This window comes from Orcinus orca, chromosome 11 (genome assembly GCF_937001465.1).
Source record: "Orcinus orca chromosome 11, mOrcOrc1.1, whole genome shotgun sequence".
In the NCBI taxonomy this organism is placed as follows: domain Eukaryota; kingdom Metazoa; phylum Chordata; class Mammalia; order Artiodactyla; family Delphinidae; genus Orcinus; species Orcinus orca.
Window position 1 is genome coordinate 31,840,260 of NC_064569.1, and position 25,310 is coordinate 31,865,569.

Genomic DNA, 25,310 nt, shown 5'->3' on the forward strand with positions numbered 1-25,310 from the left:
AAACAAAACAATTATCTTCTCACTTAAAACCACAAAATTTATTTTTCTCACAGTTTGGAAGTCCAGAATGTCCAAATCAGTATCATTGGGTCAGAATCAGTGTCAGCATGGCCACCCTCCTTCCAGAGGATTTAGGGAGTATATGTTCCTTGCTCCTTCCAGGTTTTGGTGGCTTTGGGAATTCCTTGGAATATGGCTGCATCCCTCCAAATTTCAAGGCCAGAATTCTCAAATCTCTCTCTCTGCTTTGTCTTCGCATGTCTTCTGCTCTGTGCATAGTAAAATCTCACTCTGTCTCCCTCTTATAAGGATACATGTGATTGCATTTAGGATGGAGCAGGATAATCTGAGATAATCTTCCCATCTCAAGATCCTTAATCACATCTGCAAAGACTTTGCCATACAAGGTAACATTCACAGGTTCCAGAGATTAAAGAGCATTATTCCATCTACTACAGTTCTGTTAGCCTTATTTGGGCTGCTCGGAGTCTTCCCTGTGTATCCACAGTTCAGAAGTCAGTTTAAAATTTGGCTTATACTCTCAATCGAGGACTCTCTCTTTCTGTATCTCTCCTTTCTGTGATTTCCCCCTCTCATTTTCTTTGTTCCATCATTATCCAGAACTCTGTCCTCTGGTTCTTTAAACCAGAATTTTTTTTTTTTTTAAGACTTATCATGTTGTCTTCTGATTCTTCAAGGCAGAAAGGTTTTATTTATTTGTGTATTTATTTATTTTAGTTTTATTCATCCTGTTTGGAACATACTGGAAACTTTCCTCAAGACAAAAGCTGTATAAAATGGGAAATTCACTCTCTGTCATTTCCCTTTCCCACGTGTAGACATCTTGTCAAGTTCTGCCTGCTTTTGACTATTTTCCAGTGGCCTCAAACAGGTTTTATTTTTTCTTTCTGCTAGAGCTTATCATTTGTACCTGTATGGAGGATGGTTCCACAATAGCTATTCCTCTGTCAACAGAAGCTGAACTTCTATGTTTTTTTAAGAGTACATGGGACTTTCGCCAAAACTGCCTTATAATTTTGTATTATAAACAAAGCCTCAAAAAATTGCCAAAGGTTGAAATCCTTTCAGAATATTTTTCTGACAACAATAAAATTAAACTAAATATTTCAAACAAAAAGATAAGTACCCGAAGTGACTATAAACTAAACAACATATTTTAAAATTATCATTGGATCAAAAAGCATGAAAAACAGAGAAAACAGAGTTTAGAAAAATATTTGACCTGAATGATAATGAAGATAAGACATATTAAAACTTGTCAGGGGCTTCCCTGGTGGCGCAGTGGTTGAGAATCCGCCTGCCGATGCAGGGGACACGGGTTCGTGCCCCGGTCCCGGAAGATCCCACACGCCGCGGAACAGCTGGGCCCGTGAGCCATGGCCGCTGAGCCTGTGCGTCCGGAGCCTGTGCTCCGCAACAGGAGAAGCCACAACAGTGAGAGGCCCGCGTACCGCAAAAAAAAAAAAAAAAAAAATAGAGAAGAATACCAAATCAAAACTGAGTGAAGTAAGAGAAAGGAAGTAATAGAGGTAAGAGCAGAAATCAATAGAATACAAAACAAACATACAATAGAATAAAATAATAAAGCCAGAATTGATATTTGAAATGATTAATAAAATTTCTAAACTGGAACACTGACTAGTGAAAAAACAATATTTATCAAAATTAAGAAAATTGGACTGTATATACAAATCTAATATATATTAAACACATAATAAGGGATATTATGAATAATTTGAGGTCAATAAATTTGGATAAAATCGACAAATTCATTCTTTTGTTCTTTTCCTCTTGCTTTTTTTAAAGGAATCATATATATAATTTTTGGCTCTGGTGCCCAGAGTTTTATTTTCTGTTATTTTAAAAAATATTTATTTATTTATTTGGCTGCATCGGGTCTTAGTTGCAGCACGTGGGATCTTTCGTTGTGTTGCACAGGCTCAGTAGTTACGCTGCGTGGGCTCTCTAGTTGTGGTGTGTGGGCTCTGGAGCACGTGGGCTTAGTTGCCCCAGGACATGTGGGATCTTAGTTCCTGGAACCTGCCTCCCCTGCATTGGAAAGTGGATTCTTAACCACTGGACCACCAGGGAAGTACCCCCCTCCACGCCTTGCTTCTTTTGTTTGTTTTGAGGGTAGGATATATATTTGGGTAGATGACCTTTTATAAAGATGCTGATACTATATTCTTAGCAAATAGTTTTGTATTGTGCAACTTTACCCCTCATCTTATGGTATAGGAAACCGAGTTTTAAAGTTCAGTCTCTGTCCTCTCAGTTAGTTACTAGAGTAGAATGAAGGTCTCTTAACACTCTGTTCTATGGTCTTATGTCCACCTCAGATGGTGAAGGTGTCCATCATTTCAAGGACATACTGAAGAAAATAGAATTTTCAGTATCTATAACAGCAGTTAGGAAAGAAGGGAAAGGACATGCTAATTAAGGTTGTTAGTGAGAGTTCATAATAGTATATGACTGCCTGCTCTCCATGAAGAGAGACTGAAGGTGCAATTTAATAATTGAATTGAGAATTGGCCCCTCCTTATGCGTTCCTTGAGTTGAAATAATTTGGAGGGCATATTGGCTATAAATTAAGGAGTAACATGCTCTTTTGTTGCATTCCACATTGATTCTTATTATACAAATTAAGCAATATTAAAGAGAAATAGTTGACTCTATTGTGAAACAATGGAATCTGTGTGAAGATATCCTTGCAATGTTAGCATGTGGCTTTTTTGTAAATCTGACCTTCTGGTACACAGCAGTCAGTGACAAAACAAAAAAATAGTCTATTCTTACTCTTAACCTCCAAAAAGATTGCAGTGGTTCTCGGTGAGTATCAAGCTGCTGCTGTTGACTGTATCTCTAGTCTTTAGTACTTGAAAACTATCTGCCCAGCCTGCTTCCCGCCACGTGGTACTGATAGTGTGTGTGTGTGTGGGGGGGGGGGGGCTGTGCATGCACACACATCCCTTTGCCTGTGTTCCCAATCGGCTCTGTAAAAGCTAGGTCAGTAGGCTGATGTGATCTTCCTTGAGATGCTGCAGGCTGGGTTTAGCATGATTGTCTTCAAACCAGTTTCTGCTGTGTTAAGTTTGCTTGAAATTTTGATTGGAAAAGCACTTTTTTTCTTACTCTCCCACCCTCTTTCCCATAACAGGCTGTTAGCAACTGTTCTCCTGGGAAGCTTCAAAGTGAGGAAATGGTGGGTTGAGCAGAGGAGAAAGAAAAGGAATACATGCTGTGGAAAGCTGTACTGTTGCTGTAGTTTCCTTTCCTCTCACTGAGATTTAATCACTGGTTGGAGAAAATTGGAATGTTTCAATAATGAGGGCCAGTGCAGGGTGGAAGAAGGAGAGGATGGCAGGAGAATTCAATAATAGGGCCAAGGGGAGATTAGCAATGTAATGCCCAGTAAATTGTGCTCTGGAACTCTGCCAGTGGTTAGGGAAGCAGAGCCATCCAGGGAACAAGGCAAATTTTCCTAGTGTTTCTCTTGAAGATTTGCAAATAATACCAGGCTGCCAGATAAGGGAGATTGAGACATGTTTCTGCAGTTCTCTTCTTCCTCACTTTAGGGACAATGTGTGCTAGAGGCAATCTGTCTAGTTGATCACCCATTTCTATCCACTTTCTTTACACTCCCACACTAGCCCCAGTTATTCTGATCTCAATCTCGTGAGGCAGACCCCAAACATAAAGCAAACTGAGTCTCAGATACTGATTATGTCCTACTTAATTTCCAGTTAAAATGGCATGCTTTCATATATATTTATAGACGCTGGAAGATGAGTATACCATTGTGTCCGTTCTGAAAACTTCAATAGACTGTGTGGTTTGGGGAGGAGACCGGCTAAGAACTCTCCTGGATGAGATATACCAGAAAAATTTATTGTTCATTTAGGTGGAAAAAGTAAGGAACTGGGTTCTAGAGCCAGCTTTGCCCCTAACTAGATACACAACCTTGGGCAAGTTATAATGCCTGAATCTCTTCTTCCTAGAATAATGGGTGGAAATTGATGACTTTTAATGTTCTTTAAACTTTCAAATTTTGTAATGCACGTATTCATCAATAAGTATAGGTTGGATATTTCCTACATGTGAAGCATTATATACACAACTATTTTTTATTACCTTTTGTTTCAAAGGAATACATTTCCATGGCTACTTCAATTTCCCCAATTGTGAAATGGGGCTAATAATGATGCTCCTTCTTACTTAAGAACATAGATGGGGATTGTATCTGCAAGTGATTTGGAAAATGTAAAATGCTCTGCAGCAGATATTTCTGATATATCCACATACATAATAAACATGTATTCCAGGAACAGATATGGAAGTTTTGCTCTCTGAGATGATAACCAATAACCTGGAGACAATTTGCTTTATCTGAAAATATATGAGGTACCTATGACCAAATGGACTTAAACTAATACTGTTCCCAAGTTGTCTGTGTGCGTATGTGTGTGGGCACACACCAGCTTGCCTATTTCATTCTTCACTAATATTTGTTGAAGAAATGAAGGAATGAAAGAATGAGGATAGAATAATTCAGTAATCCCATGCTAACCTCAATGCTCAGTGTTTTTCCTTGATACTCTGCCTTCTCACTGCTTAAGTCTAGAGGAGGGTGTGCTATAGTTCATTGTGACTCAAAATAATCTATGCTCAGGGATCAAAAGATGTTATTGTTGATTATACACACTTCCTCTACAATATTTTACTGTCTTGTTTCTTGAATCCCTTTTTAATAAGTTCAATGTATTATTCTTACTTCATTCCCTAACACCTAACACAGCGTGTGACACAGATTAAGTGCTCAGTAAATGCAGTAAGTCATCAACAATTTGTCCAATTCAATGGAACAATTGGTATGGGTGCATAGGTGGAGCCATAAGGCTAACAGGAATATTATGTAGAAACATGAATGATGGGATCTTGAAACTTGCTATTACATTTTAGTTATTTCTATTCAGTGTTAAAAGGGTTTCTGACATAAGAGTCTTATCTATTGTTCACTATAAATTATCTCTAAGATTCCTTCTGACTTTCAAATACATTAATTTGATTCCTCCAGTTTCATGAAGAGAACATTGAAGAGTCTGGCTTAACAGTGATAAGAACCATACGCACGAAGAGCCTACACTTGTTTAACATTTGATAACAATGTCATCTCCACAGTTGTCCAGTGAGCCACATCCATCATAAGCTCTTTGAGGCTGGGAGCTCAGTCATGGTCAGCACTAGTTAAGACAGCTACTTAATTTAGGTGGATGAGGAACTTGGCTATTTGCAGAAAGGAAGCAGCCTGTGAGGGAGAAGACTGATTCCTTATATGGCATTAGAATAAGACACCTCCCTACCCTCAATTTTGCTTGTGATTTTCTATGATTATTCCTCAACTAAGAAGTCCCTTGAATTCCACAGCTTTCTGACTCCACCTGGACCAGTGGCAGAGATAGAATGTGGGCAGAAAATGGTTTTACCCTCGTCCTCCTTCACCTAAAAGGCAAGCTTGGGATCATATAGATTTGGGTTGGCTTATCCACCCTCTGCTCCTCAGGGTTTGAGCACAAAAGAAATGATGGCCCAGTATCAGGAGAAAGGGAACAGATTGATTAGTCAGCCTGGTGGTGATTGTTTGAAGACTTTTACCACCAAATGAACTGCCCAAGGCAAGTCTCTTATGCAGTCTGGCTTTAATTGCCTTCTTTTACTCTTTTTTGAGAGGTTATTATCGTAACACTTTTCCATCGAAAACAGTGTTCCTACCAGCGGGTATTTTGGAGTCTCCCTGCGCTACAGAATAAGCAGTTCAACATTTTCTCCACATGAAATACTGCCATGTTACATTTAGGGGAAAGAATGGAAACTTGAAATAAAATTCTCATGCTTTTTCTTTTTCTTATGATTTTTTTCACTTAATTATATGTATTTTTCTATTTTGCTTCATTCGTTACCGAAGTTCGTGCCTCTGTATCGAGGCACTCACTGCTCCTGATATTTTCGCTGTCAAATCTCCCAGAGCAGATGGTCCCTTCAGGGAAGCTCTGGAAAGTGCTGGGTGTCTGGTTCTGGCTGGTCCCTCCCTCCCTCTTGGGGTCTCAGATGACAAGTCAACAAACCAGTTTCCCTCCTCTTAGGGGTCTTTGATCCAGTAGCAGCAGGGTTTGGTTCCAGCGACTGCAGACACCCTTTGCGGTTGGGTTTAGCAGCTACCCGGGTCCGCAGCGAGCCCTGGTCCTGGGGTGAGAGTGACATTCCTCCTGTCCAATCAGAGACTCGGCTTTCTCTCTGGTGCCCGCCCCAGTTCCCTCGCCGCCCCAATAAGCGCTCTAAAAGGCCGGGCTTCTGCTGTCAAGTAGCTGGGGTGGGCTCGGCCTAGGCGAGGAGGGGCGCCGGGTGGGGAGATGCTCTCCCAGGTGTCTGTGGCGGAAGTGGGAAACCTGTAGGTTATGGTCCAGCTGTGCCGCGCCAAGGCGAGCAGGAGCAGGGAACAGGTAGGAGGCAGGACTTTCCCTTCTTTGCAGACAGAATAAAGAATGCGTGTTTTCCTGCTGCTGTTGCCTCCCTTCCCCTTCCCCCAGCCCCGCCCCGCCCTCGTCACCCCCAGATCTCCTGTAGTCGCCGCAGCTCTCATCGAGAAGGACGGCAGGAAAGACTGGGTGGAGGGTGTGTGGTGCTGGGAAGGAGGGTTACGGGATGCCGGAGCCCGGGGTGACGGGCGGGGCAGGGCGGCAGTACTACGGGAGAGGGCACCGAGCCCCCTCTCCGTCTCGTCAACTTTCCTCTCGGAGGCTGCGGCCGCCACCGCCGGCGACTCGCCCAAGGGATGCCAAGTCGACCTGGCAGGGGAGGGTCTGGGAGAGCAGACCTGTCAGCAGCCGGGAACCTGCAGGTCTTCCTAAATCGAGAAGAGAAGAGCATCTTCTCCTCCCCACGCCTATCCGCACCCACTCGTTTCCCCTCTCCTCCCTTGCCTCTAGACTAGTACAACCCTGAAAAACTGGGAATGATTGCGCTGAGGGGAAGAAGGACTTGTATGTTCCCTGGCCGCTGTTAAGAACCGGCTCCTTTCGGGAGTGGGGGGTTGGGAAAAAAGCCTGCAACTCGCAGGGCATTTTCCAGTTAATTACGTCTCCACTGAGAAGACATCAGCCCTTCTCCCCTATCTGCAGCAGACTGAGGAGGGAAGAGGCAAGGAAGGCTTGGCTTCTTCTCTCCTAGCCTTACGCTCTTTATCGGAAACCACCTTCTCGCCTAGTTTCTAAAAGATGGGTCTATCCTGGGGGATTTGCGGAGAGTCAAGTAATCGTGCCGAAATGGGCTCCCAGGGGCTGCAAGGCAGCCTCCTTGGGTGACCGCATCTGGGTAGTAGGTGTTGGCCCAGTGCCGTTTCCTGCCGGAGTTAGACTGCTGGAAGCAGTAAGCAGCATTGCAGAGAAATTAGACGCTGCATCACTCTCAGCGATTGATGACACCCTGCTTTGACAATTGCTGAAACATTCGGGTGATGGGAAGGGGGGAGAGGGGAGAAGTTGCAACCTTTTCTCATTTATTCATGACACATCCAGCATGGGCATTTGTACACGTACTTGTGTGTGCATATCTCCAAGGTGGAGCTATATATAGCTCCTGCTCACCAAGCCCTGTTTGCCTGCTGCTGAGCAGGCTGCCTTGGTCTTCTGAAGCAATCTGGAAGCACTGAGTGGGAGGGGAAAGAGGGAATCAAATTCTCCATTAGGGGAAAAGCCAGAGAAGATGCACTCAGACTGAGGAAACCTTGCATGAAATAATGTTTCTCTATTGCACATGAAGATCAATATTTCCAAATATTATTTTGAATACATTCTTAGAGTGCTATTTGATCTTCATCCATTTCCCTGCATTTTTCAGCTTCACATGAGCCTTATCAGCCTGAAATGTAGCACATATATCAAATAAATATGAGTCATATGTGGGATATTTTATTAAATTCATCAGAGCATAATGGTTTCCCTATGCCTGTACCTTGGTTGATCGGTGGTAAATTTATTTGGGTAGTAACTCACAGCTGGCAGCATTAGGGGATCTGGGGGAAAATCCCAGATCCACCCACTTTATAGGATATAGAACTAAGGGACCTTTGGAATCTTGGAGGGTAATTTTGATATATTTCTTTGTACAAATTTTACTTGTGGACCTGATATTTAAACTTGTGCTGCTGTTTTATATCATATCTATTTGCATGACATGGACTTTCTTTTATAGGTGTATGTGCATTTATTTTTCCCATTGGCTGGAATTAATCTTGATGAAAACCTTTCCATTTTCTTAGATGAGAAAACTAAGATTTAGAGGACATAAGTAATTTGTTTAAAATCTTCTGAAAGTCCACTATTTCAACCCTAATATTCCAACAACCTACTGTGAATTAATTGCATAGCAGTTTACCATCAAATAGAATTCTTCAGTTTCCCATGGTTTTTGGACCTGGTAACAATATTTGATCAATATTGATACAGTATAGACCAAGGTTATTCAGTTATTCAGACACTAGGTCTGTTTTGTTGCTTGACCATTATTTGTATGTCTGATTTGTCTTCTAATTAGGCAGTTAGTACTTTGCAGAAAAAGACCATGACCTACATTTTGTATAGCCTACAGTTCTAAGTAGGCTCAAATATTCTTACTGAGGAAGAATCATCATAAGGAATTGTTTGGATGGATGAAGCAATGATTTTGGGTAATCCATTTATTGACAGAAGGCTATGTGTTGAGAACTACTTTTGGAAACTTCCTTTGGCTCCATTGTCTTCTCCATGAGCAGGAATGAATGACATGAGACATTTCTATATCCTTCCAAAGAATGATTCTATTTCCTAGTAGAGGTTATGACTGTGTATAGGTTATTCTATATATACTCTCATATCTTCTTCCCCTTGAGACCAAGTTGAAAGATAGACAATCCATATTTCTCCACACAAAACATGCCATGCCATGTGCCTTATTTTTAAAAAAGTGATCAACAGGGTCCATCCATTTCTACAGATAAATTGGCCATGATCTATGTCATATCAAGAACCAATCCTCTCTAAGTCATCCGTAAGCACTTCAAGTCCAGTACTTGTTTTCTTTTTATTGGTACATTCAGTTTTCTTCCCTTTTGATCTGCCATTTCTGCTGTATTGTCCATCTCCTCCTTGAAATTTTACTTCTTGGTACCACAGTGATCTGATGTCATAATTATTCTCTCACTTTTTATAACCCTGTCTTTGTGCCCCTCTTATGTCTTCTTCCTGCTCCTAGCTTTCAAATGAATCCCCCAAATGGATGGCAATTTTATTAGAAATAAAACTTTCCTTTGCATTTCCGTTTCTATTCTCTCCTCCATGAGTCATTCCAAAACATTATCCTGGTGGCTAAGAGCACAGGTATTAGAAGGAAGCCTAGTTGTGTTAATATTCATATATCACTAGGCAGATAAGTGAATGTCAGTAAGTCAATTGGAAATTACAACAGCACTTATCTCAGAGATTTTTATGGGATATTTTTCAAGTATTAAGTGAGATAATGCATGCAACACATTTAAAATAGGTATTGGTCCATAGTAATTACTCATAAACAATAGCTGTTAGTAGTAGAAGTACTGTTTACAGTAATGATAATGTACATAGTGACAACCATTTTTTGCTTTCCCCCCATCAGTTGTCATCATCCTTAAGTTGGCTTTTAGTAAAGGATACTGCTGTTTTCTAGGCTTTTCTGATTTGTGATCAGTTTTTTTTTTTTTTTTTTTTTTTTGTGTGTGTGGTATGTGGGCCTCTCACTGTTGTGGCCTCTCCTGTTGCGGAGCTCAGGCTCCGGACGCGCAGGCTCAGTGGCCATGGCTCACAGGCCCAGCTGCTCTGCGGCATGTGGGATCTTCCCAGACTGGGGCACAAACCCGTGTCCTCTGCATCGGCAGGCGGACTCTCAACCACTGCGCCACCAGGGAAGCCCTGTGATCAGTTTTATTTATTTATTTTTTAGATTTCCTTTTCTCTACCTCCAAATGCCTACCATCCATTCAGTAATAAATTTATTCATTTCTATTCTCAACCTAATTTGTATTTTTCTCTGTTTTCCTTAATACCAGTTTTCATCTGTCATTGCATACCTCCATTAGTGCAGTTATCAAATATCCCAGTGTATAAGTTTCTCTGCTTTAATCTAAGATGTCAGATATTATTATTGGTATAATGTATTTTTAATGCCTCATATTGATTCAATTCTGCTTTGAAACCTGCACTGTGCTTTACTTTTTATCTTGAAGGGCACTGGCTTTGGAGAAAGAATACCTGGGTTCAAATCCTGAGAACAGGACTTACCAGGTTTGTGAACTTGGAAATGTAGCAGGTGGAGGAATGGGGCATTATTTCACTATGGTTGTCTGGATGACTTACTGTGTAAAGTTGTATTTGAAAGTATATTCATTTAATATTACATTTAAATAACATTTTTATGATTATAAGGAAATATGGGATCATTCAGGAAAAATTGGAAATAAAATATAATTCTATCATCATGCACAGAGATCCACTATCAACCTTATAGTTTTATTTCTATGAATATGCATAGGTATTTTAAATTTACAGATTTGAAATTAGAGTGAATATTCATTTATGCATTCAGCTTTTTCCCCACTTAACATCATACCATAAATATTCATTTATTTTATTTAATATTCTTACTAACCATGTTTTTTTTATGGCTGCCAAATAATTTTTATATAGAGCTTTTAGGTAGTTTCCAGTTTTTCACACTTATGGAAATGAACATAAACATTCATTAATCTTTACCTTTCTGACCATTTCCTTACAGTAACTCCTTAGATGTTACTGGATCAAACATATAAATATTTCTAGACTCTTAATGCTTATAGCTAAATTGCCCCAGCAAAAAAACTTGTGCAGAAATTGGTACTCAGTTTAAGCTGATTTGGCAATAGCTTTATTAATACTTGGTACTGTGGTTAAAACAATTGAGACTATTTTGATAGCAGAAATTAGGTATCTAGTTATTCTTTGAGTTGTGTTTCTATGATTTTGAATGAGTTTGAGAAATGTTTTCATTTCTCAAATTGTTTATCTGCTCTTTGTATTTCTTAATTTGTGGATTTCATTTGATTATTTTTTATTGGGGTAATCATAGTTTCTTCATATAATTAGAAATCTGTTGTAAACTGAAAATTTTCCTCACCCTGTTTTTTTTGCCTTTAATTTTTTATGTGTTGAACACACAGAAATTTGTAACCTTACTGTAGTTTAATCCATAAATTGATTTGCAGTAATATCTTTCATTTCTTTAATGCTCAGAAAACTTTCTGCTACCTCACAAAGAACTGAACATAAAAGCACACATTTGAGGGTGCTATTGCTGAACTTTTCTTCTTTGAAGTAGTATTTGGCTTATGTATATCATGTATCTCTGTGTGAAATGGCTCCTGGGGACATAAATACACTCACAGTCTATTGAGATCCCATTATTATTTATGTGACTTTCCCATGAAGTGAATAGTACCTTTATTCTTCCTGAGCTACTGTTGTCCATTTTAGAAGTGCCACAGGGAAAAATGTACTATGGAAGATATTAAAGACCAGGTTACTCCGCCAGAGCAGGGCACACTGTTTGCACAATTATCTGAATGACTCAGGCACTAAATCTGCTTTTGCCAGGATTATCCAGATGGTCCTTAATTCACTGGATAATTGCTCACCCCTGTACTTGATTTTGATGATGTAGACTGACTGTGTCATCACTTTTCCTGCACTGTTTTATTTGTTGCTATTCTCTAAATGCTTAGGGTTTGTCACATTCATTTCTCTTCATGAGAGGCAGTTTCTATGGTCCTAAGAGCACACATTTTAGAGTTATGTAGAGCTTTGCACAAAACCTAGCTCAGCCACTTACAAGCTGTGTGATTTGGGGCAAGTTACTTAATTTCTTTAAGCCTTTGTTTCCTGTGTAGGAAATGAGGATATTCTGAGGATCTTCAGAATTCAGAGCCCGTACTTCAGTCCCACTCTCTGTAGTCTTCTCAAGAACATTCTCCACACTATAATCAAGTGTCTTTCTGAAACCAATCTCAACAGGTGCCTCCTCTGCTGAAAAATTTTTGATAGAACTCTCTCTCTCTTTCTCCTTTTAATAACAAGATGCCAGAAGTCCTTTAGGTTGTACTTAAAGTCCTTTACTAAATGGTCCTTGTTTACTTCTCTAAATTCATTTCCTCATTATTCCAGTCTCTTTGATCTCCAATCTCCCACAATGCCAATCATATTAAACTGTTTGCATTTCCCCTTATTCAGCATATATTTTTCTCTCTTTTCCCAAACTCCACTTCCCCTCCATATTCTATTTTCTGCCAGACATTACCTGTCTCATTGTCTGCCCTGTAGTTGATCTGCCTAACCTCTTCAAGGCTCAGGTCAGGTGCCACCATCTTAGGGAGGACTTCTCTGAACTTCCAGGCTGAGTTTTTTGTAAGCCCTTGAAGACAGAGACAATGCTGTATTCCTCTTTGTGCCCAATGAAGACTTTGACATATATTTTATGAAGAAATGAATTAAAGAAGGTTAAGATTAAACACCTTTTTAAGATTTCAACAAGTTAAGAATTTATATCTCTACCTTGGAAACCAAGAAATAAAACTAGAAGCTATGTCAATCTTCTTAATTTGTCAAGGATTAACTTCCTGGTTTTGTTGATTTATACAGCAAGATAGGTAAAACAGAGTCTTTTAATAAGCAATTTGTCAAGATAAGACATGTCTAGGACATTGAATAATTCCCGAATGCTAAATATGTAGCTAACTCTTTTAAATAATTCTTCATTTTAGAAGGAGGAAGAAATATATAATTACATGGATAATGTAGATATATAAGTTTAGCTGTGTTTGAACTAAATATTGGTGAAATTAATCCCCTTTCTCTTCATTTAATAAAAATCTTCTATTGGTGTGGTCTCTGGAAGTTTATAAAGCATGGTTACATGTATAACCTTGTTGGATCCTTTGCAACAATTCTGAAAGTTAGATCGAAAGGTGTGGTTATCCATTCTTACAGATAAAGAAACAAGCTCAGAGAAATAAGTAATTTGCCTAAGATCACGTTAGTGGCAAATCTGGACAAGATGTAAGGTAATCTTACTCATACTTGCATGTTTGGTCTATTATGCTCAGCCAAAACATCTCACAGAGAGGTGCAGTCCACCATTCTGTCCAGGTCAAGGACATTGGTCTTGAAGGATATAAATAATCCACTGAGAGTCCTGAACAATCCAGTAAAAATTTACTGCACTAATACCTATGTATAGTTGTCACTTTGGTTTTTAATAGCTGAGAAGTAACGCACTGGCAGTGATTTTTGATTTCAACTTATTGTAAAATCGTGTATTTGTTTAATTGATTGATTATGTATATTTATATTTGTTTACATATATATAAAACTTCAGAGTGTATTTCTTTTTATTATTGGTGACAAGTACAATACCCTTTCCCTTATTTATTTTTACTAGAATATTAAAATGCTTTTTCTAGATATTCTTAATTAAGTAGAAAATATCCAGCTTTTCAGTTTGGCTCTTAGCATATATTCTCTACAATCTTGGAGAGTCAGATGAGTCAAATATTTTTTTCAGAAATAGTACAAGAGTTGAAAACATTTTTATGAAAAATAGATGGGTGCTTACCTACAGCATTGATCTAGCCTAGTTTAAAAATGAAAAAGACAGAAGTGGGATTCCCTGGTGGCATGGTGGTTGAGAGTCCGCCTGCCGATGCAGGGGACACGAGTTCGTTCACTGGTCCGGGAAGATCCCACGTGCCGCGGAGCAGCTGGGCACGTGAGCCATGGCCGCTGAGCCTGCGCGTCCGAAGCCTGTGCTCTGCAATGGGAGAGGCAAATAAAAAACCAAAAAAACATAAGTATTAGACTGATTTTTTTTTGTTTGGTTGTGCAGATAATGTCTTCTCTATAACCGCACTTCAGTTATTAACAACAACCATTTTTTGAGTGCTCACTCTGTGTTGAGCATTATTTTAAATGTGTTGCACATGATATCTCATAACTTAATCAAACCCAATGAAATGGATTTTATTTATTATTTTTACCATTTTACAGATGAGAAAAAATAGATATATTAAAAATCTAATGATTAAAAAAGCTAGAATTCATATGCAGGTTAACTAACTCCTAAACCTAGATTATTAAACAGTGTTTATTCTGCTCTCCATGATATCTAGTTTTAGTATTTTGTTAGTCACAGTTTAAATTTCCTGCATTTGAGGTGGCCATCTATCCCTAGATCTCACATGTACTTAACATCAACACAACAGATAGATTAAATCATTCTAAATTTATATATGTTTTATTTATTGAAATCTCATAAACAAAATGGTCTTTCACTACAGTGATTTACATGGGGCAGTTTTCCAAACATAAATTAAGTAATTACAATGTGCTATTTTAAAATTCATTATTTTAACTTTAAACTAAGTAACAGAATTTTGTATGCTTTTCTGCCCTAATTGTGCTTGCTGACGTTACAAACCATAAACAGTAATTCTATCCTAAGACATCTAATCAGATCGTATTTAATTGTCATGGTTACTGAAAGTACAGATTTGCTATCAGTAACAGGCAAGATTGCCTGCTAAGATATTATAAATAATATTTATAATATTCCAGTTTGAGGCTCAACTTATTTAATATAACAGAAATTTATATCAGATGAAAATTCCCATTGCATATTATTTTTATACATTAAACACAATATATTTTAACTGAAAATTTTTAAAAATATCTACTGGATTGATTTACTGTATGTTTCTTTAGCTTTCAAATATTATTTTAGAGGTCATAACAACTCTTTTGGTAGAATTAACTAATTAACTAATTAACTAATTTTTTCCCAAAAATGTTATTTGGAAACTAAGACATCTATTTTCAATAAAACATTGCATTGTTTTTTTAAACCTTTTTAATTAAAGAGTAACAGAAATATAGAAAAGCACACAGAAAAGAGTCAGCACAATGAGTTAAACAAAGTATTTACATCCATGAAATCAACACTCAGTTCTGAATAAAGAACCTTGTCAGCCCCCAGAAATCCTTCTTCCAGCCACTCCTAATCATTACCACCTTGCTTTTCCCCAAAGGTAATCATTAATTCTGACTTCAAGACCATGGAATCATTTTGCCTTTTTTTGAAATTCATATAGACAAAATCATGCAGTATGTGACTTTTTTGTATCAAATTTCTTTTGCTCAACCTTTTTGGTGAGATATATCCATGTTTTTGAATGTAATAATAGTTCATTTTTGTTGTCTTATAGAATTCCATTGTATAAATACTCCAAAAATGTACCTATCTTTCTATTTGATAGATATCTGGGTTGTTTTCAGTTTTGTGTAATAGTTTTCCTATGAACACACATTCTTTTACATGTCTTTTTATACATGTATGTGTATACATTTTTGTTAGGATATAAATAAGATTAAAATTGCTGAGTCAATGGCTAATGCTTAGTAGAAATTGCTAGATTTTCCCAAGAGGTTGAGCCAATTTCCAGTTCAATCTGTGGTGTATGAGATTTCAAGTTACGCATTAGCTTTGCCTTCACTTGGTATTAATAGTCTTTTAAACTTAAACTATTAGAGTAGTTGGGAATGTGTGGAGCTGGATATCTAATTATGGTTTTAATTTGCATTTTTTTCATTAATATGTAGTTAAACACCTTTTTATATATATTTTGGCCATTTGAATATGATGTTTTGGAGTGTCATTCAAAGATTTTGCCCATTTTACTATTATTTGTCTTTTATTTATTGATTCATAGGTGGTTCCTTATATATTCTGAGTTTGAGCCCTTAGAAAATATTTGCAAATATCTTTTCCCGCTCTATAATTTGCTTTATCATTCTCTTAATGTTATCTTTAATCAACAAATGTTCTCAGCTTTAATGTAGTCCATAGTTAGAATTTTTTGTGTTTTATTTAATAAGTCTTTCCTTATTGTAATCATGGAAACATTTTTCAATATAGTATTTGTGCCAGACACTATACTGTTTTCATCTAAACAAAACCTGTAAAACTCATGTATCAATATTAATAATTTCTTATAAGAAAATTTCTCAAAAATTCATCCTTAAGTATTAGATTTTTTTATGCATAATTTTATCAAGTGAAGGAAATTCCCTACTATTTCTATTTGTTAAAATTTTAAATATTTTACAAAATTTTAAATTTATTCAGATGATCATATGATTTTTATCTTATCTTTGTTAATGAAACAAATTATATTGATTGATTTTCAAATGTTAAACTAGAATCCCCACCCAGAATAAATTTAGTTTATTATGTATTTATTACCTAGAATAAATTTAACTAATTCATTATGTATTTATTACCTGTTAATGTATATTACTAGATTAGTGTTGATAATGTTTTATTTAGGATTATTCTAGTAAGGGTTTGTGAATGATACATTTTAATTTCTTGTAGAATCCACTAGTGAAGCCATTTGGCCCTAGAAATATTTTTGTGGCAGTATTTTAAATTAAAAATTCACTTACTTTATGTGTTATGTGTCTATTCGTATTTCCTAAATATTATTTAATCTTTTTTGTAAGTTGTACTTTTCTAGGAATTTTCCCATCAAAATTTTCAAATATATTGGACACTGCTCTTCAAAATAGTCTCATACAATCTTTTTACTATGTATAAGATTTTTAACGACGACTCTCTTTTCATTCATTTAAATCCACCCACAGAGCTGACTATTCTTAACATTTTGTATATATTTTAAAAGATTTTTATGAATAGAATATAGTTTTATATATATTGTTACTACTATCAAAATGCACCATACTATATGTAATGTTCTGTCACTCATTTTTTCTATCTTGGCCAACTTTTATTTTCACACATTATAGTGCTAACACATCCTTTTTAGTATTTGCATAATATCTCTTTGCATGAAACAATTTATTTATGTCCCCCTTATTGGATCCTTGGGATATTTCTAATTTTTTTTTAAAGAATGCCACAAGAACATTATTCTACATATACATTTGTACATTCATTCCAATATTTCCCTAATACATTTCTAGAGTGAAATTGCTAGCAAAGAGATACATCTTTTACAGATTATCAGTATTTCCAAATTGTTCTTCAAGTACATTATAACAATATATAATCCTAGTGACATAAATAAGAATGTTTGCTCTTGAATATCCTTCCTTGTACTGCGTATGATCAATCTTTCAAATACTTTTAGAAGTTTTCTTTCCAAATCAGACTATTATTAAAAAGAAAATATAAATAAAGCACAATTATGCACCAATGACATCATAAAACATGAATTTGGTATTTCCCTATTGATTGTTTACTTTTATACATAAAAATATTTTGTGTATTATTGGGATTGTAAAAGATTTCAATTAAATTTGACAGTAAGTTGGTTTTATAAAATTTAAGTGCTAAAAATCTCTCCTGCCTTCATTGTTTGTTATTTTAGTATCATATATTTTCAATATAATATATGGCTATGTTTGCTCATGCAGGAAAGAGTATAGTACTAGCTGTTCAGTAGACATAGATTTAAATCTAAATTCTGGCACTTAGTAGATATGTATTCTTAAGAAATCTACTCAACTCCTGTAACTCTGAGTGGCTTCATTTCCTAAATTGAGGAAAATAGGTATGGAAGTAAGTTTGCAGTATGTCTGTCATCTGATTATTCACTAGGTTTTATTTAGGTGATTAAACTAGTTAGGCAAGGCCTTTTCTCTTTCACTTGCCTATTTATGACCCTCTCAATGCTACTTGTTCTTCAAGGAAAACAGTTTCCAGGTATGAAAAAGGACTGTCTCCCATGAAAAATCTATAAAGTAGGTCCTTCTGCTAGAAATGGAAAGAAATAATGTGATTAATACTTTTTTCCGTCATTTATTATATATTGTATTTGTAAGTGGAGGAAAGGAAGAAGCAGAGAGGGAGGGAGGGAGGGAAGGAGGGAGGGAGGGAGGGAGGGAGGGAGGGAGAACAGAAATACACATCTCCTATGTGGTAGGCTTTGTAGTAATGAATAAGTCAGACTTTTTCCTGCCTTCAAGAGACTTCTAAGATAAGTGGGGAAAATAGATGAAAAGATAACCCCAAATTGTGTGATAAGTGCTTTAATACAAGGAGATTCAACATGTTAGGTGAATATTGTATGCCAGGGACATTTAGGAGAGTATGGTTCAAATAACTGAAAGAAATCTAGTATATGATAGAGTATAAACTATAAAGTAGCAAGACATATGGGCAAAGAGGAGAAAATAGTAGATCAAGAAAGTATTTTTAAAGTGTTTGTATTTTACCCTAGAAGCAATAGTCCCAAGTAAGGCAGTGATTTAATTGAATATCCTAAAATGTTTTTTTGAGAATTTAATGAAGTAAAAGAAAGATATTAGGTGTGAGAAGACTTTGTAATTTAAAAAATGTTAAGGAAGTTAACTAGATTTGAAGCAGCATGTCTAGATAATTCTTGATAAGAAATATTGCTACAATATTGGCAGGGCTGTACTCTCCAAATCAACTCTTTTAAAAAGCCCTCCTAATAATTTCATTTTGACTTTATTTTGCTATTAGCATGTTATAAAACTTCCTTTGAGTAAATAAGGAGAGAAAATTAAATATATATTTTCATCTCAATCTTCCCATAGCTTCTTTGAGAGCTAGATTTCTGCTAAGACATATATACCTTTTTATTTTTTATTATTATTTTTTAAACATCTTTATTGGAGCATAATCACTTTACAATGGTGTGTTAGTTTCTGCTTTACAACAAAGTGAATCAGCTATACATATACATATATCCCCATATCTCCTCCCTCTTGTGTCTCCCTCCCACCCTCCCTATCCCACCCCGCTAGGTGGTCACAAAGCACTGAGCTGATCTCCTTGTGCTGTACGGCTGCTTCCCACTAGCTGTCTATTTTACATTTGGTAGTATATATATGTCCATGCCACCCTCTCACTTCATCCCATTCTCTATGTCTGCATCTTTATCCCTGTCCTGCCCCTAGGTTCTTCAGAAACTTTTTTTTTTTTAGTTTCCATATATATGTCTTAGCATACAGTATTTGTTTTTCTCTTTCTGACTTACTTCACTCTGTATGACAGACTCTAGGTCCATCCACCTCACTACAAATAACTCAATTTCGTTTCTTTTTATGGCTGAGTAATATTCCATTGTATATATGTGCCACATCGTCTTTATCCGTTCATCTGTCGATGGACACTTAGGTTGCTTCCATGTCCTGGCTATCATAAATAGAGCTGCAATGAACACTGTGGTACATGACTCTTTTTGGATTATGGTTTTCTCAGGGTATATGCCCAGTAGTAGGATTGCTGCATCATATGGTAGTTCTATTTTTAGTTTTTTAAGGAACCTCCATACTGTTCTCCATAGTGGCTGTACCAATTTACATTCCCACCAGCAGTGCAAGAGGGTTCCCTTTTCTCCACACCCTCTCCAGCATTTATTGTTTGTAGATTTTTTGATGATGGCCATTCTGACTGATGTGAGGTGATACCTCATTGTAGTTTTGATTTGCATTTCTCTAATGATTAGTGGTGTTGAACGTTCTTTCATGTTTTTGTTGGCAATCTGTTACATATCTTTTTAAAAGCCATAGAAGTTCATGGAAGTTCATAGCAGTTCACTGGACTTTGGATGTCATTTCTAGCCATGGCTGAGAATACCACCATGCTTATTTTATAAACACACATGGTTTACTCTTTGAATACAATTGTATTTTTTATAGGGGCATATAAAATAGCCATTTGTAATATGACTAAATCACTAAAAATGTTTTCCAGTAGTACTCCCAAAAGGTGTTTTGTTGATGAAGGAACAGGGAAATGTGAAGAGAGAACAATGTTTTGGAGTCTTTAGCTTCCTGGGTGATCTTTGGAGTTTACTGGATTGCTAAGAATATTAAAATGAGATTTTTGTAGCCTATCCAGTTCTCAGGATGGTTGAGAAAAATGAATATTTTATTTACAAACTCAGAGCAAAGATCACTTGCTCTAATTCTTACATACATATCAATAAAATGGATGCATTATTTTATAATATTAAGTCCTCCAGTGGCTTTTTAATCCTGGGTACTTTTCTCCAATGTAAATTGTATTATGTACTAGAATCTTCAGTCTAAGTTGCAGTTACATTTTCTTCCATTTATTTGATTTTATGTTTGAGAGAAAACATGGTATATTACTCATGGCTATGCTTTTATTTTGGGAAATCAAAATTGTATCACTAAAATGTTCTGTTCACATTTTTCAATACCTATTGGTTTCTGACAATATGCTGAAAATGTTCCACTGCATACTGTCTGATTTGAGGTGGTAGATATGAATGTAATAACTGCTAGTAAATTGAAATATTTCTTTAGAACCAACTGAGAAACAGTGTTACAAATGTTACCACAAATCATGTTTATTCATATTGCCTTCTATTTTTAAGAAGAATACTGCAGAACAAAGGAATTTGGATCCTTGCTAATATGTAGGGTAAGGAGACAATCTTGCTGGACTCAGCAATTATTTTATTTTATTTATCTTTTTAGATTTCTTAGTGTAATTCACACATAACCTAGTTACTTCTGTTTTTGAGTTTTAAATCCAGCCTTCCTCCACAACCCTTCTGTAACGCATTCTGGAAGATGACATTAATATTTATGTTACTAAAAACATCATTGTGAAGTGGAATGCCTTAATTAATTAAATATTGCTTCACTCAGCATGTCTTCATCTCTACTGCTATCCTTAAGCCTATGATAGAGGAGGGATCTCTCCTCTTTCTTAATTCCAATTCCTCTACTTTTTTTCTGGATCTCAATTTTCTACAACATGAGAGAAAATTTGCTCTTATGCTCATATGCTTCCTCCCCAGAAATGCCAGTCTTTCTTTCTTAACTCCCTAATAGTCCCCTGCCTTCAAACTTTTCAGTTGTTTTTCTACTAACTTTTCTAGGTTCTTTTTAAAATTTCATGTTTTCTCGTCTCTTCCAGAATTACTAGTCTACAGTTTCTAAATATGACCTCAGCTATAGCAACATTCTCCTTCCATTCTTCTGACTCATTGTAATGGAAGAGGAAAGCCAACTTCTTCATAAATTTTTTTTTCTCTTCCTGGGTTCTGGATTACACCCTTCTATCATTTTAGGGTCCTCACTATATTCATTACCACCTCTTTCTTGGATCTTCAACTTTGATCTCTCTACTGGCTTCCTGATGCCAGCATTTAGGCATGCCTAATTCTCTTTCATTTGAGAAACAATGCAGACAAAATTAAACAAACAAAATCATCCTCCAACTCTTTCCTCCCACAAGCTACTGCAGTCATTTTTCCCTTTTCTCTTTCACAGCCAAGTTTCTTTGAACGTTTATCTATGTTTGCTTTACCATATTTTGCCTTCAATTCTCTCTCTAACCTTTGAAACCTGGTTCTTAAGCCAGACATTTTAGTAAAACTGTACTTTACAAGGTCTCCAAAACATCCCTTAGTTCCTAAATTCTGTGGATACCTTTCAAATATCACCTACTTGACCTTTCAGGAGAAAATTTAACACTGTTGAATTTTCCTTCTTGGAAAGGTCTTTTCATAGTTTGGATTTATTGTTAAGCAAATATTCATTTCTCTTCCATTCCCACTGTTAATAGAGCATACAGCTGTACCAATTGATGTTGTGTTCAGTCATACGTCTTGCTTTGCCCATTGTAATAATACTAGATGTGTACTAAGCAAAAATTATGCATCTGAGTTTGGCATGGTTCTTACACCCAGTCATCTGCATTGAGAAGAACATATGCTGGGAAACTGCTGATCCAAGGTGAAAGTGGAAACATATGAGCAGACATGAGGGCAATACAAAGCTTGGAAACAGACCCAGTTACTGTACAGCCTAAAGCATGATTGACCTAATCAAACTGTGGACCCATGTGCAAGAGAAAAAGCTATTGTAAATTTGGGATGTTTGTTTTGCAGTGTTATTGGGCAATAGCTGATTGATATAACTCAGTTCCTTGAGATTTCATGAAACTATCTTCTGGTTTTTCTTTTAAGTCTCATAAACCTTTGTAGCCTTTGTAATCTTTTCTTCCAGAGGCTTCTGCCCTAAACCCATTACCTCAGTTTGAATACACTTACTATGAGATCCTATTCCCAGTGATGGTTCTGATTGCTATCTATAGGCTGATAACTTCTAAATAATTAGCTTCAATTTGACCTATACATCAGACCCATCTTGTCAGAAATGCATTGGACATCTTCACTTGGTTGTTTCACAATCACACCAAACTCCATTTCCTGAACCCAGTGCTTCTGCTCCACAATACATTTCATATTCAACCACAGGGGGGATAAAACTAAAACAGCTATGTACCACCAACATTACAAAAATTAATATAGAGGTTATGATTTATTGCATTTTTGCTTTATGCCTTTAAATGCATTATCTGACTTGTTGCAACAACTCCATGGGTTGTAAATTATTATCCCTCCTTTGATGGACATGAAGTCCAATTAAATAAAATAAGATCAATAGCTAGTAAGGGACTGAAACAGATCAAATTCAAATCTGTCTGACCCCATAGTGTGGACCTACTTATAAAATTTTATGGGCTGCTTGTTTAAAATCTAAATTTAAGGACCAGACTCTCCAGTGATCTTTTCAAGGTGCTGTACTGCATACACATATTACCTATTCAGCAATAACTATCTCTGTTCCCTCAGAAGAAACTTTTTTGCTATCCTCCACACAAACCACCCACATTACTGCTTCTGTGTCTTTGTTCATGCTATTTATTGTAAATAATGGTAGCTGTCTCCACATATATCCAGATTCTCTCCTTCTCAGATGCACTTCGTTTAAAGATTAAGGCTTTAAGAGATTCTCAAACTATTTCTCGTGACAAACTATTTCTAATGACGTATAACTTGTATATATTACTTAATAGTTTCATATTCCAGTTTCTTTAGCTGTGTCTTGAACACAAAGACTTGTGGTCAGCCTCTTTTGTGTTCATTTCAACACCAAGTACATTTCATTGAAAAGTTGAACTGAGTATTTTAAATGAACTATTTTATTTTTAACCCCTATTATTGCTTTTTCTTTTACTGCTCTCTCAAAAATATCAATGAAGTATCATATCACCTAGAGCAATATTTCTCTCCCTCAAATCATAGATTTATATAATCATTGAAATAATTATAGGAATTGACTTATTTATGTTATTAAGTAAATGCAAATAAAGTTAGCCAAAATCAAAGCTGCAATCTCAGGGAGCTTAGTTATCAAGGTCTTCATCATACTTGTTTATATGAGACTAAATAAAGTATGTGAAAAGTAGAATAGAGTCACTCAGTGATTTCTGTTTCTTTATGCTAAAAATTTCTTGATTATTTGACATATTTTAGGTAAGTTTTTCTATTTATGAAATGGCCTAACAGATGTAAATTGTTCAGTGTAGTTTCTCACAAAAGAAGCATTTGATAATAGAAGTGCTGTGTAGGTCATGCTGAAGATGTTATGCTTTTAAGGTTCTATCACATTAAAAAAAGAGTATCGTGAAGGCAGAGAAGATAGTCATTATTCAGGGAAAATACAGAGGAATTATCTATGTACATGATAAAATAAGTGAAAAAGTAAATAAAATGTCCAACCAAAACCCCTCATTTTCTGTTACCTTAAGAACCGTTGGGAAGTAAATGTATATGTCTTTTCCACATTTAGTACTTTGGTTTAATCTATTATTAAATGGCAGAATCATACTGTTTTTTCCTGATATTTTCAGATTACACTCTGCTCTATTTCTCCCTGCTAAGAGAAACAAGATGAGGTCAAATGACCTCACTGGGTAGTAATTGGGATTCTTCTGAATTTCTTTTTCCTTGACTACCTAAGTGGTAAGAGATGGGATGATTAATTATGACCTCACTCTATTCTGTTGTTAGACGTTGGGGTACTAAGTAAAAAAATTTCAGGTTTGACCACATATGAATATAAATATGTAGTCTAAAGTCAATATAAATTTTAAAATTGTTAGTTTTTTCTTGGATTATCCATATAATAGGTCTTCTCTAATTATGAGGATAACTGAGTTGACTTAAGCATCTTGTCTGTTTGAAAATTCTCCACTATAGGCACACTAAAGATTTTCAGCATTTCAAGAACTAGATATTCATTTTAACCATTAGCAAACCCAGGAAGTTTTCACAGTTTGGGCAATTCATGAAAAAATGGAACAGATTTCACAGACTCTTAGTATGGGGGATTTCTGGAATTAATAGGTTGGGAAGTAGCAATTGTAAAATTTTACTCAGAGGATCACATAATACTGAATTATAACCACCCCCCTCCACCGTCCATTTCAGGCATGATTAAAATGTTGATCATTAATGATGCTATATTTTCCATCTTTATTAGAAAGTGAAAAGATACAGTGGCATATCTAATTACTAATTCTTTATTATAAGGATGCTCTCATCTCTTGTGTCTTCTCAGAAATAGATGTTGCTGGACAATATTATATATATTGTTTGTTTTAAGAAATGACACTTTGAATTAGTTTTCCTGAAGACATTTATTCAATTCTGAACTGGTTACCTTGTAAGATGTAAATTGTCAAGAACTCTAATATGAATTGCTTTATAAACACATATATAGGCATTCATCATAAAGCAACCAAAATGTAAGGCTTAATTTCAGTGAGCTAAAAATGTGTTTATTATGTTAAACATTCTGTAGTTCCTGCAACTTTTGGATTTTTGTACTATCCAGATCCCAGGGGATTCTGATTTCTTCAGGACCTGCTGAAATAGAGTATGACTTTGATATTAAATTTTAGGTTCTGTATTCAATCCACTCAAAAATGGACTGCAAGTGTATTGTTTCTTACAGAAAGGTAAATATTGATCCTTTCAAATCAGAACCTCATCAAATCCTCATGGTCATTTTGTAGATGACTGAAGAAATTCCCTCTGTGTGAAAATTATTTTGTAAGCATTTTTATGGAAAAGGAAAAATAGATGCAGAAAGGAATGAGATGACAATCTATAACACCATGGATTATGAACTGAATTTTATTTGCTTTAGATATCCTCTGAGCTTGTGATTCTCCAGCATGAAAATAAGTATCACTGGAACAGTTTGTTAAAACCAATGCTCTCAAAGCTTCTGATTCAGTGTTCTGAAGTGGGGCCTGATAATTTG

General features: G+C 36.1%; 1 protein-coding gene across 8 annotated transcripts in view; it reads left to right on the forward strand.

The window, feature by feature from the left end:
• Positions 1-6,363: 6,363 nt before the first annotated feature.
• CNTN1 (contactin 1) overlaps positions 6,364-25,310 on the forward strand; it is a 377,545-nt gene continuing 358,598 nt past the window's right edge. For 2 of the 8 annotated variants that reach the window (XM_049694037.1, XM_049694038.1), the window contains exons 1-2: positions 6,372-6,518; positions 10,313-10,370. The gene's annotated coding sequence lies outside the window, so the exon portion shown is untranslated. Of the gene's footprint in view, positions 6,519-10,312; positions 10,371-25,310 lie in introns of all 8 variants that reach the window. The other 6 variants (XM_004283468.4, XM_004283470.4, XM_033412352.2 and 3 more) reach the window with 4 other exon arrangements.